At 37.5% G+C, this 14,060-nt stretch overlaps 1 long non-coding RNA gene across 1 annotated transcript; it reads right to left on the reverse strand.

The window, feature by feature from the left end:
- Positions 1-10,282: 10,282 nt before the first annotated feature.
- On the reverse strand, positions 10,283-13,231 carry LOC139714372 (uncharacterized). Its single transcript, XR_011709692.1, has 3 exons — positions 13,010-13,231; positions 12,052-12,133; positions 10,283-10,345 (listed from the first exon to the last, which is right to left on the reverse strand). It is a non-coding gene; the product is annotated as an uncharacterized lncRNA (long non-coding RNA).
- Between the last annotated feature and the right edge of the window lie 829 nt (positions 13,232-14,060).

The raw sequence follows: 14,060 nt of genomic DNA on the forward strand, positions 1-14,060 counted from the left end.
TTCTTTCATGCATTAAGATTTGTCAATGCTAGAAATCTTCATAAAAAACTTTTGAAGAACATACACAAATCCATATGCATTGGACGCTTCGCTCCGGGTAATTCATATACAGTGCACTCCCGTTATAACGAAATGCTCGGGACCGGCAATTTTCTTTCGTTATAACGAAATTTCGTTATAACCGAACAAATACAATATATAACGAAAACAAGAAAACCATGCATATGTATCATATTCTGTTTGCTGATTACTCATCATACACTGGAAAGCTATGTGAAATGTGATGGAATAGCTGTATCACAATAATAAACGTAATAATAAACTGTGCGTGACACAAAGAGCGAACACACAGTGGCGTGAAGCGTTCACCCATGCAGAGACGCTATAAATGCTTGTTCCGCTACGAAATTTCGAAAGCAATTCGCATTTCGTTATAACGGAGCACATTTCTTTTGTTTTTCTTTGTCTGTGCGCTCGGAAAAGACTTCTTTATAATGGAAATTTCGCTATAACCGTGTTCGTTATAAGCGAATTTCTTACCATAGACTTTAACGGTGATAATTTTGGGACCAGAAGATTTACTTCGTTATAACAAAATTTCGTTATAACCGTGTTCGTTATATCGGGAGTGCACTGTAATTTGCATAATGAAGCTGATGATCTTGTCTTACCAAATAGATATTATACTATTTTATAAGTAGTCATACAGGGGTCTCGTCAATAAAGGAACTACGTGAAGATCAATTTCAGCTCATTTTAGATGATAATTTTTCATTTGTTCCAAACGAAGAACTGTTTTTGATTTATGCAAATTAAGGCAGTGTTTCGTTCATAAATTTGCATAATTCAATATTTTCTATGTTGAAAATATGAAATTTAACTCGTTAATTACAACATGATAACAATATTCTTTTAATTAAATCAAAATGAATTTTGAGCATCTGATGGGACATCTTCATGGACTTTGCCCTGTATTGGTCATGAAATATGAAGGTACATTTTTAAAGTTAAGGTCGCAAGAAGCAAAAATTTTCTTATATGATTCTATTTTTTCTTCACATTTAATTACAAATATCTCCATTTGGCAACTATGGATGTATCTGTTACTGCAAACAAACTCTTCATATGTAGATCTATAGAAAAAAACACACATTCCTTTTAGATCGATCTAAATATATTTGTATGACATTGGAAAAATGAATGGAAATAAAACAAATCACCAAAGAAACTCATGTTTATCATTGCATACGGCCCATATTTTTAGTGTCGAATTTTGAGAAGTAAACACGCAGTTTTGCTGAGCATGACTGAGACCGTGTACAAGAAACCTTAGCTTTGAGATTGTCACGATTGTACTGGCTCCAGCTACAGGATGAACTGGTGTCTAATCATCACCCCCCCCCCCCCCCCCCCCCCCCCCCCCCAAGTCAGGCCTTGCTGCCGTGGTTGATTGTCAAGTACATGTATCTGTCTAGATCTACACAAAGTACTATCATTGTTTTTCTTTGTTTACACCAACAAATTTTGAAAGAGACGTCTGCCTGCCAGCTAGCAAGTGGTTTCGTGGCTTTTTTCTGTTTTGTTTTGTTTTGTTTTTTTTTTTGTTTCTTCATCATAGATGGAATCGGCCCATGATGGGGAAAGACCGTAGTCATGCAGAGACTCCAGAGTGATTTGACCATATATTATGTGCTTTCTTGTGTATAATGGTTTTCCATAATTTTCCATTTGGATTATTATTTTTTTCTAATTTCAGCTTTTTCATTTTGTTTTCAGCAATCATGAAAAATCACCGTCCCTACGTGAAAAATTTTGGTTTTTCTTTTTAAGTTTCTGCTCAGTCATTGCCAGATGACAATGAAGGCTTCTATAGTTTGTGATGTCACATTTGTAGTACAATATTAAGGAAAATAGGAATATAAAAAGACATTTTAGCATATTTTCACTAAATAATGCCTGACTTGCCACTTTCATGAATTTTTTAGAGAGAAAAACTGCCAAGGTCTCAGCAGAACCATATGTGTGCACGCAGTAACCACGTAATCTCTGTTTCTCAATTACAACATGTTTGATACACAGTAATGAGGTGCAAGGTTGTGGTCAAGAATAAGCACTAATGAGTATTGGCATGTTAGCAATTACCAGACGTACTTGTATATCAATTGCAAATTCAAGAATATCATTTTCACGCATTAGCTTGCATCCATGCAAAACTATACCCAAAATAGAAAGTTATGTGACTTCTAAATGGTTTCACTAATCTAGGTCAGTACGACAGATCTAGTAGATACATACCTTAGAGCTTCGATCTTGCACATCCGCAGCAACAGGTTTTGTATGGCATTTAGACAGAATCTGATGAATATAGAAAAAATAGGATCAAAAGAGGCTGATTTGAGAAAAATCAGAAAATTTGGGGTCCAGCAAAATTATATGCAGAAAGGTAATGTACACAAGATGACGAATGAAGTTTTCATTTGAACTCCTTAGTTTGCAATTGAAAATTCATAGGCCTAAAGGAAAATTGTCTTTTTAGCAGTTTAATATCACAAACCAGACATATACAAATTCTAAATTCAAGAATATTATTTTCATCCAAAACAAGAATACCCCATTTTAAATGATACTTACTTCACAGAACATCGTTAGGAAATAGACATAACTTTAAAATTGTGTAGAGTATAATTTGTAGGTCATAGTCTAGACTATGTAATTTCCCTCAGGAAAGGATGAATCTTTGTACTTGGATTTCAAGATTTACTGAAAGTTCGTTATAATATTTAGTAGAGCCTATATAAACAACACATAGTACTCTAGGTATTTCTTTTTTTCTTCATCATCTATACAAACTGTATCTCCTATATTGGTAGGGCTAACCACTTTGTGCTGTATAACCACTAACAACAATAACTGTTGGAGTTCAGGGTGCAGTTATGCTAAGGTGTAGTTCTGTATGCAATCTTCTGCAAAAGCCTTATTGGGAAACTACTATTTACTGTGAACAAGTGTCACATTCAGTATGGACGCTAAAAGGTAAATTGAAGTCCTAGCTGAAATACGGGAAGTGAGAGGAAATCATCACCATGCTGAGACGTTACACAACCTGCATTCAGCACAAGTTTCAGTTATTCTCCTAGTTTGTTTAGTATGTGCAAGGATTACGTTGTATAATACTAATAATTGTCTTCTACATCCAGGGTACCCTCCATGTTGTAGTACAAGGTCCTGCCATTATCATTACATTTACATTGTCTGCGCATTTATACATGTAGGTCAAGAGGGATGTTGTAGTGTACAAACATCATGGCCTATAGGATGGAGCACTGGATGGAGATCAAACTAGGGTCATCCAGCTGGCAGTCAGGAGTCCTATCAAGTTTTATAATGTAGAAAAAGATTTAGTAGAATTAAATAACTGTTACAGTTGTCATGGCTACATTTAGAGTCGGTTAGTAACATTATCGACATAAAATATCGTTTACAAAAAAACACAAAAACAAAAACTAATAAATATCGAAATTCAGCGAAAACTCTAATTTAGAATCAGGTGCAAACAAATTGTCTCATTGACTTCAGTTAAATCATTGTGATAAATGTTCCGGCAAATGTTATTAGCAGTTCAATCAGATTTGGTTTTTTTTTTATTGTTTTTGCTTTTTTTGTGTGTGTTTGTGTGTAGATAGTCTTAGACCCACAAAAACATTGTTAGTAATGTTGTTACATCAGTTAAATGTTAAATTTGTCTAGCCTACTCCACCAGTCATTTCACTGTTAACAGTGGGCTTCATCGCAATTAACAATGTTACTAGTAGCACGTTAGTACTACTTTTCATAGCTTCATTAGATGTGAAACCTCAGATTCTCAATCCCATTTTCTCAAAAGCTGTAACCGTTAGATTGTCCGAGGGTCTGACCACACATTTACTTATAGGTACATCAAGTTCAAATCTAATATGAACTAGCTGCTTAGTAGCCTAGAAATCTGACGTTAGATCCTGTCAACCATAGTTACAGGCTCTATATTCTGACGTAACTATCGGGTAGACAGAAACCCACCTTGTACACAGTATGCAGTAATATTAACGCTTCTCGTTCGGGCTGGTCGCAGTTAGGTACATGTAAATTGCACACCTAACATGTAACGTGTACTGTGATTAGTGTTAGACCCTAGGTTTTATTAACAGGGCCACTTATAACAGTTGTTACAGTTAATGTTAACATTAGAGTTACACCTCTCTATGTCTAGATAGTCTTCTAACAGCAACATCTACCCGTAGATGTTTTAAATTTTTCTAGAGACCAGAACAAGAGTAGAATCTAATCTTAGATAAGGTCTAACATTAGAGTTCTCAGTTAGATTAGATCCAGGATAGATCTACTACTTTTTCTACTAGTAGTACTAGTAGTAGAGTTCTACTACTACTACTAGTAAATACTACTAGAACTAAATTTAGAGTTGAGACCTTACTTACGAGCTAACTAGGGCCTAACAACATATTATTGTTAGATGTAACGACCAACACGTTAGGCCTACTCTGGAATCTAAGTGTCTAACTGTGTTAGAATAAAGTTTCTAGATCTACTGTTAACTGTTACAGTGCTAGCTTACAACCTTAGTTTAAGGTTAGACTCCAGACCTAGAAATCTAGATTTGAGACTCAAGATGGGCGAATTTAAACCACTGCTATTTTTGGGTGTTACGGACTTGCCGTGACACCCTATCAACTAAACGAATATCATGGTTCGCGGTAGGCCCTAATTAGGCCTAGGTTCTGCCGCAAACATTAGATTCTAACATTACCTAACTTAGGGCCTAACGTTACTACTATTGTAAATGTTACTACTAGGCCTACCTGTAGGTACCGTTGTTACAACTAGTCAGTACACTAGACGTCTCTTACGTACTAATGTACTACTAGTACTACTACTGAATAGAAATCTACTACCAGATGTAGATGGTCTAGAACCTATCTATATCTAGTATTGTAGTAACACTGACCACAGTTAGGCCTATTTATATTAAGGGCCTATAGTATAGGAATCCTACCGACCGTTAATAGATAGATCTAGCCTACGTATTCTAGTTCCACTTCTAATAATAATAAACCCAAGCGCTCATTTCTAACTAGTGACATAAAAAGATACTGAACATTTTAACAGAATAGGCCTAACATTACATATTGTGTCACGTTTCGACAGTGTAGGCCTATCACAGAAAATAACAATAAACAAATAATAATGCTAACCGCTAGGCCAGGGCCTACAGTACAAATACATGTAGCAGGCGGCGTATGCCTCACGTACACAATACAGCTAACCTCCTTAACATTTTACAATACAGGTTCTTCTAGATAGTAGAAACTTATTGTCAATGTGAATTTAGATACATACTTGCCAACTCTACCTTATTTGGCGGTAGACTACCGCTTTTGAATGATTTCTTTAGCATTCAAGCTAGCGCTGCTCGCATAGGCATCCTGGATTCTACCGCTTTCTCAAATGAAAATGTTGGCAAGTAGGGTCTATGTAGATAGAGTCTACAAAGAATCTAGGTTAACGTTAGTTCTAACGTTAGAGACTCTGGAAGTCTAACTAGACCGCCCTAACTGTTAACATGTCATTATAGGGATGATAGTTCATGTGTTCTCTAACCGTGGCGTTACACTTAGAGTGTAACAGCAACGATTAAGTTAACGTGAGGGCCTAACCCAAACCCGTTATCTATGCCTAAACGGTAACATTAACACGTTAGAAGTTGGGTCTAACAGTTAACATTAGGTCTATTTTAACACTATCATGGTAGGCCTATTGTTACAGTGTATTGTACAGTAACGGTTAGGTTAGAGCTGCAGGTTAGAGTTAACGTTAAACATCTAGGTTTGTTAGAGCTAGACAGAGCCTATGTCAATACTAACGTTAATTAGGGCCTAGGCCCTATTTTGTACCTGAATTAAACTGAGCGTTACTTAGATCTAGGCCTACCTACGATGAGAATCTAGCACAGTATAACGTTAGATCTGTTACGTTATATAGGGCCTAGATTCTAACTAATACCGTAACTAAATGGCTAACGTTAACCGGTACTATTACGTGTACTGTTTTTAGATCAGACGCTTTCTAACGTTAGTCGACTTATCGTTGTTGTAAAATTCTCACAGCTAACTGTATGAGTGTTAGCGTTAGATTAGACTGTCTAACGGTAATAATAGTAGTCTAGACCGTCTAGCTGTTTGTTAAATTTACATCCATGTTAGAATCTAACATTCAACACTCAGACTCTCAGTTAGAATCTAACACTGAGTTAGGGCCGTAACATTAACAAGTTAACGTTTAGATCTACCGGTAAATAGCGTTATATTTCTAGAGTCTTTGAGTTTTGTAACCGTTAACAAAAACAACTTCACAAGTTGTAGCCTGACGTTACCGGGGTAATTGTTAGAACAGACGTGCTTTCCTTACGCCGTCTCGGCAACACCACAACGTTACTACTACTAGTTCTATAGACCTACTAGGCCTAGATCTGTTAGGTAACTGTTAGATGTAGATTCTATTAAATCTTAGTTCTAACGGTTAGCTAGCAGTTAGGCCTAGAGTCTAGTTCTAGTAACAATTGATTTGTTAGATCTAACGTTAAGAATCATTGTACCAGTAACAGTTAGAAATTTAACAGGCTAACTCAGAGACTCCAACTCTCCCGTTTTCGACGGGAGATCTCCCGCCGAAAACCCATTTTTGCAAAATTCTCCCGTTCTCCCGCTTGAGATTTAATTTCTCCCGCCCTGGCTCTGTGTCTCCCGTTGGAAAGGATTTCTTACTTAGGCCTATTGCTATTGTATGTTGAAAAAACAAGCCTTAGCTAGATAGCACCAGAGAGCATTTAGAACCCTAGGAACTTGGCGATTCGCACACATCGACTTGGAGTCTCCCGTTTGCTGGGGGTTTCAGGCGGGAGAATCTCCAGATCAGAAGGTGCTTTGGGTTGGAGTCTCTGCTAACTGCTAGGTCTTACCTTCTGACGTGAAACTAAAAATTCAGGCTATAGACTAGTTCTATTTGATACTAAAATGATACGGTGCAACGATAGGCATAGCCCTTGCAACCAGCCCCAACGTGCTAGCCCTAGCCTAGACTAGGGCCTCTGGCTTTAGTGGTTTGCCATAAGTTTCTTTCATACAATTGCAAGAAAGGATTTTTCCTGGTCCTTAATAACAGTTAGACATAGGCCTAGGCCTACCTCATTACGCTCCTTCTTGATCTCCCTTCTGGAAGTCGAGGGTCGGGGGTGCCGAGCCTCCATATTGTTTGTGCTCGAATATGGTAGGGACTGCATCAGATTTGAGGGTTTTCTTGGGGGGTTTGTAGCCGAGGTATTAAAGTGGCTGTGCGATTTTCTTCAAATGCGGTGGGCTCAAAGTGGTCCTCACACACTACGCGATATTTTGAATACTGATACGACTTGATGTTAAATTTTGGATTACCGATGTTTCGTAGCCATATTGAGCACCTTTCCCTCTCTTTCAGTGGATCCGGTATGGCAAAAAAAGACTTAGGTGAGGATCCTTTACGTCTATTTCGGCAAAATACTGCCTGGCACAACGGCATGATTGTAGATTGCCGACGACCATGGACGAGTTAGGTACCGTGTGTGCGGTGATATCGCTATGTAACGTTGCATGCGTTACAAATCTACATCACAAGCGCGATTATCGATCGCACCACACAAATGGCTGCGGTTTGGCAGATGCGGCGCGGCCACCCGCGCCGCCAGCAGAGCATGTAGGTCCATGGTGTAGTAGACATATCAAGCCGCCGATTTCATCGATCGATATATCTGTCTGCTTTGACATGTATGATGTCAGCTTGAAGGAAAACCCAAAACGCACCCGTATTTTCTCAAGCGAGCACACATGAGGTTTGGCACCTGTGACATCACGACATCCGGGCTCGTCAGCTCATTAGCATAATTCTCGCCAAAAAAATTCAATTTTTAATATGAAATTACGGGCTAAATCGTAATGAAATTTTGATTCTATTTTCACCGCTGGGTCTTTTAGAATTAAAAGAACAACATATAAAAAGATAAAAAACCGGTACAATGCCCTTTTAAAGGAGTGTAAACAGCCTTATACCCTTGCAGAAAATTTTCTAAGCGAGTTGCCAGCTTGCAACAAGCATGCATGCTAGTAACTAGCTTGCTACAAGCTAGAAACGAGCGTGCAAGTCCCGAAATATGTAAATTAGGGTTATATTTCATCCAAAGAGCAATCGAGAATTTGGTTTCTTCGGGTGCTTGCAAGCTTACAAGCATGCAAGTGGCTCCATGTAGTGACAAATCTTGCAAGCCTGAAAGCTTACACTACAGTTAATATTAAGATAGCTTGAAAGCATGCGGCAAACATTTTTTGATAGCTTGCAGGCATGCAGATAACATTTTTGATAGCTTGCAAGCTTGCCAGTTTGCAGCATTGGTCTTCGCAAGCATGCAACAGGACATGCCCAAATTTTAAGCTAGTTATAAGCAAATATTTAGCAAGTATGTTCTGTTCGCTAGCTTATGATTGCTTATTAAGCGAGCCGCCAGCTAGTCGCTCGCTTGCAGCATGCATAAGTTTCTGCAGGAGTATAGTGGAACAATGTTCAATCTTTTTTGTCCAGTTATTTACAGATTTCCAGTGTGTTTTACTTTCATTTCATTTATGAAGTCTAATTTTACAAGTGTGTTAAGTTCCCACTTTAAAAAAAGCAATGTGCCCTACCTCCACATCCCAATACCCATACCCAATTTCAATAACGAAATATCCCTATTCCGCACACAACATAGGCCTACAGATTGTTGTCTCTGGAATGTACTGGAATGTATCCAAAAAAGTGATAATGATAAAAGGCGACAGGCCATAATTTTATTAGGATCTCTTTGTTTTACCTTGTTTTTTGATATCTCAGCCATTTCGAAACCTATTTTCGTAAAATAAACTTTTGATACCCCTAAGAATTGCACGCTCTGTGACATCTCATAGAGTGGTTTCTGAATATCTCGCAAAACGTTAAAAGCTAAATCCTCGCTTCGACCAGAACTGTACACACCCATTAAGATAAAGTATTTTTGAATAGATATTTAAGGAGTGTACACAGCCTTATACCCTTACAGAAAATTTTGTAAGCGAGTTGCTAGCTTGCAACAAGCATGCATGCTAGTAACTAGCTTGCTGCAAGCTAGAAACTAGCGTGCAGTCCCAAAATATGTAAATTAGGAGAAGATTTCATCCAAAGAGCAATCGAGAATTTGGTTTCTTTGCCTGCTTGAAAGCATGCATGTGGTTCCTTTTATTGGTAAAGCTTGCAAAACTGAAAACTTTAATTTTAACCCAAACTTACCAGAGCTATTTTGAGAGCTTAAAGTCCTGGAGCCATTTGTCCCCCCCCCCCCCCACCCCCAGGAGTTTTATAGTTGAGTCTTTTTCAGTAATTGTAAAAGTTCTGTAAAATGAGGTGTGTGGAAAGGAGGCATTTTGTTTTGAAATAATGAACTACATACTTTTCGGTGTCTGTCTTATTTGGTAATTACGGTCCTTCTTTTAACAGAAAATGTATCCACTCAACACCCCTAATGCAGGATCATGTCCCCGGAATGTTAGTATGTTCAACAGTTCATTTCATTATATATTATATCCTCAACAGAAGTACAAGGTAACAGTCCGTAGCTGCGCACAGACGACATTTCTCATCATGATTCGAACCAAGAATGCCCGGAGACGGTGCGCAGCTCCGGACTTCTACCACCTTTTACTTCTATAGTGTAGATCATATAACAAATGTGACTGTTAAACACACCACACTGTACATTCTGAGGAAATGACCCTGTACGAGGGGTGTAAAGTGGAGACTTGATATAATCATTTAATCTAACAGACATAGAAAATGTAGTCTCACATTCTTAACAAAATGTCCCCTTTCATCACACCTGATAACAGGACGGTGTATACATTCCAGAGACAACACGCTGTATGCAGTGTTTAGAGTGGGGACATTTGTTTTTTAAAGTGGGAACTTAATAAAATTATTGAATAAAAAAAATGATCACATCATCTACATATCATGGAGTGTTCATGAGCCAGATTTGATGAAAACCCATGAAGACATTCTTTATATATCATAGTAATGATATAACTGTGTGAACGGACGTACGGACAACCCGAAAACATGACACCCGGCACCCTTTGGGGTGGAGGCATAAAAAATATATAATTAATGGTACAATGATTCAACCTAATGTCAAACTTACTGCGAATCTGATGAGGAAATACCCATCGTGTTTCATCATCTTCGTACTTGATGAAGAACCGACCTGAAAAAAAACAAAAAACATTCATTTCTATTCATCCAATATGAATCAATGCTAATCATTGATGCATCCAGCATGTGCTCGCAATTACTGATGACAAGTGAAATGTACATGAAATATTTTTTGTGGATGTAAAATTTTTACATTTCAATTTAGTAAACAAACTAGAAATGTCGCTATGGCGACTGCTATGCCTCCGCCCTAATGCATGATTCTCCTAATAGGTCCAGATAGTACATGTGGACAATGTGTGATTACATTTTCACAAAATTGGCAAAATATTAAAACGACAAGTTTGTCACAAATGTGTTAAATGTTCACCTTCCTTGAATAGGAGAGCATGTATTTGGGAGTTAAGGACTTTAACTTGACTTTGACCCATTCATATGTTTATGCATTGAGTTATTTTCAAGGTATGGAGAAAAAGTGCAATTTCTGTATTGAATAGTAAATTGTTACCATTTTCATCTGGCCTTTGACCCTAAAATTCATAAAATAATCACTGTCAGGCAGAACATGCATAAATATGTAGTATGTTTCAAGATAACTTGAGCCACTTCCGAGATACACATGGAGGAAAAGCTTAGTTCAGCACTTTCACTTGCTCTTTGACCTTTTGACCTTTGAGGTAAAAACAAAAGGAAAAAAACTCTTTCCAAAGAATCTCTATTACGTTATGCATGCATACACCAAGTGTAAAAAAAAAAAAAATCCTGCCAGCATTGCATAAACATGACGGAAATAGTAAAATTTTGAAGTGTTTCCCTTTTCCTTTGACCCCTGACATTTGACCCCATGAACCCTAAATTTTCTAGATAATCACTGCCAGTCAGTACATGTATATATACTATGTTCCATGAGGATACCTTGAACAATTTCCAAGGTACAGAGAAAAAAGGTGAAGTTTTAATATCTTTACTTGACCTTTTGACCTTTGACCTTTGACCTCATGACCCAAACTTTCACCAGAGAATCTTAATTGGGTAGTACATGGATACACTAAGTTTCAAGAAAATATCTTCAGGCATTGCATAGATATGGTGGAAATAGTGAAATTTTATGTATTTGACCTTGACCTTTTGACCTTTGACCTTGAGCATGTGCACCCAAAAGTTGATAGGCACAACTTCACCCCCTAATACACATACATGCCAAGATTCATTAGGATACCTCAAAAGGTTTTGATAGTTACCCTGTCCACAAAATTCATTACGGACGGACGGAAGGATGGACGGACGGAAGGACGGACGGACGGACAACCCGAAAACATAATGCCTCCGGCACCACTTCGTGGCGGAGGCATAAAAATACCTAGATATACAGGGTGGCCCAGAAAGAATGGATTAGCAAAAATTTTGTGTTTCGTTTTATCAGACAATGAATATTGCTCTGAAGAATGGTAAACCATTATCGTTTATTTAGCTAGGGACCTACAATCTGCACAAAAAATCTGATAAATCATAAAGTTTCCTTGCTGCAGCACAAAGTAAAAATTACACCGGTCCGTTCTTTCTGGGCCATCCTGTATATATATATATACACAAGAGCCCGGGGGGCACGACGCTCACCCGAGTATCGCAGTCAATACACTTGATGCAATTTCCCAGTACATTAAGGCCCTAATTGAAACAAGAAAGAATAATTATTACAAACTTTGCCAGTACTCCTCATTCCCTTTAAGATACCCCAAAGATACACAACCCAAGTACCTTGTTTGAAGTCAACTACAGTAGCAGGATACCATGATCCATTCGGCGGCCACAATGCACGAACTTCAGTACCTCGAGGAAACTGCAAGTACATAGAAATGGGACATATAAACTAGAAAAATGATTTTCATTTTTGCCTTAAAATTCAATTTGTTAAAATACAAACTCAATATTACCCTCAAATAATTCAATTAACACATTTTGTTACATAGTGCCTCAATTTGTGAACACTTAAAGATTTTCCCTCGTTTGACTACTGCCACTGTGCTACAATTACGGTGGTGTCCCACCATAAATACAAAATTCAGAGCTGCTAATTTTTAGTGAGAGAATGCATGATTGTTACTTTGCTGCTTCTTTTTCCTGTTTATTCATCCAATCCTGACACTGTATATAACCATGTATACACGTCTGCCAGCTCAGTTCTATCTTTATAGATCGATCAGTCACAGTGGTTGTAATTACCTAAACGGTACATTTATATAGCTATGATATGGTCAAACAGCAGTTGCTGACTATGTAGCTTGAAGACGTCTGGTAAGGACAAAAAAGACAGAAACTCTTACAATTTGCAACATAAACCGTGACATCAGTTAAGTTTTGATGGAGGGGCAATGAGAGGTTTACTTGCCGTTACCATTGTTTGGCCTTGGGGCTCTTCTTGATTGCCGGAGGCGGATGTCAGTAAACTAACTTTAATACTCATCTGCAATTTCTGTGGGACCAAGCCTAGCTATAGTCTAGACATATTTTCAGTAGGGTCCTATAGGGAATTTTCTATACAACCTTTTAACCAATTTAAAAGCACAATCAATTGCAATAGCTTCCTGTATGACTAATCACTAGAGTCAGATTCAGGATTCAAAAAATTTTGTTTGATAAAAAACAAAGAAAATCTGTAGATCTAGATCTACAGTATGTCTATATTCTATATTCATGAATAGTATAGTATACATACAACTTCCGAGGTATGTCCATGACTAGTCCTCCGCTTCCTTTGTCGCGTACTCATAACTGTCTCACAATCATTGAAGATCTGTAGGTACAGAAAACACAAGTGAGGAAATGTACATTTATTAGTTTGGCACTTGTAAAGTTGTCTTTTAATTGGTTTCATCTTCAAATGCCATTCAATTTTCTTGATAACACAGTCGCTAGAACTGTGTATAGCAGCAGTGAATTATGGGTGCAAGACAGCATAAATAGGTCTACTAATGACAATTTTATTTTCTAATATTTAATAAGCAAGTAGACTTTATAAATAAGACTCATGTTGTCATGGTATTTACATCTAGAGGTACAGATGTACCATGATCCGACCACTTAAAAGTTAAAGCACAGTCATGAAAATGAAACCACTGATATTGTTTTGCACAAACATTTTTCATATGAAAATAAAGTCTTAAAGGTAGGGAATCCCATTTGCATGCCTTAAATGAAGAGTTGTAGGCCTATAAATACAGTGGTATGTTGAAGAGAGTATCATTTTAGAAACTCCCATAAAGTATTGAAAGTGGAAGGTAACATCTAGTACATTTTTATTGACCGTTAGATTTTGAATTGAATTTTTTTCGGGGCTCACCGTAAATTCCAGTACATTACTAGGCTACCTTTGCAGAACCATGCACTGCATGTGTGTCCATCATGTATATTTTGTGAAGAAAGTTCATCAAAACTTACAAACATTTCTATATACATTCTTGCCACACACTCTATATGTTATTACATCAGCTCTTATACTTTTAGATTTGTGTTTATAGATTTAAAAAAAAAATACAGAAGACTGCAACAAAAAGGCTTAAGTGTGACTGACACACAGAACTATTGAGCAGTTGAGTTTTGTGCATTATTCAAATTGTAGATAACTGTTGACTTCCAAATTTCTCAGCAGTGGCCTAAACAAGTCCCCTGAGGTTCATATCTAATGTTTTGCTGCATTTTGGGAGGTCTCTAAAAGGTATCCCCTACCTTTAAAGAGCATATTCCAATCATTATATTATCACAATCAT

The sequence above is a fragment of the Diadema antillarum genome, unplaced genomic scaffold (genome assembly GCF_040938485.1).
Source record: "Diadema antillarum isolate AM-2024a unplaced genomic scaffold, OU_Dant_1.0 seq00002255_RagTag, whole genome shotgun sequence".
Lineage (NCBI taxonomy): Eukaryota > Metazoa > Echinodermata > Echinoidea > Diadematoida > Diadematidae > Diadema > Diadema antillarum.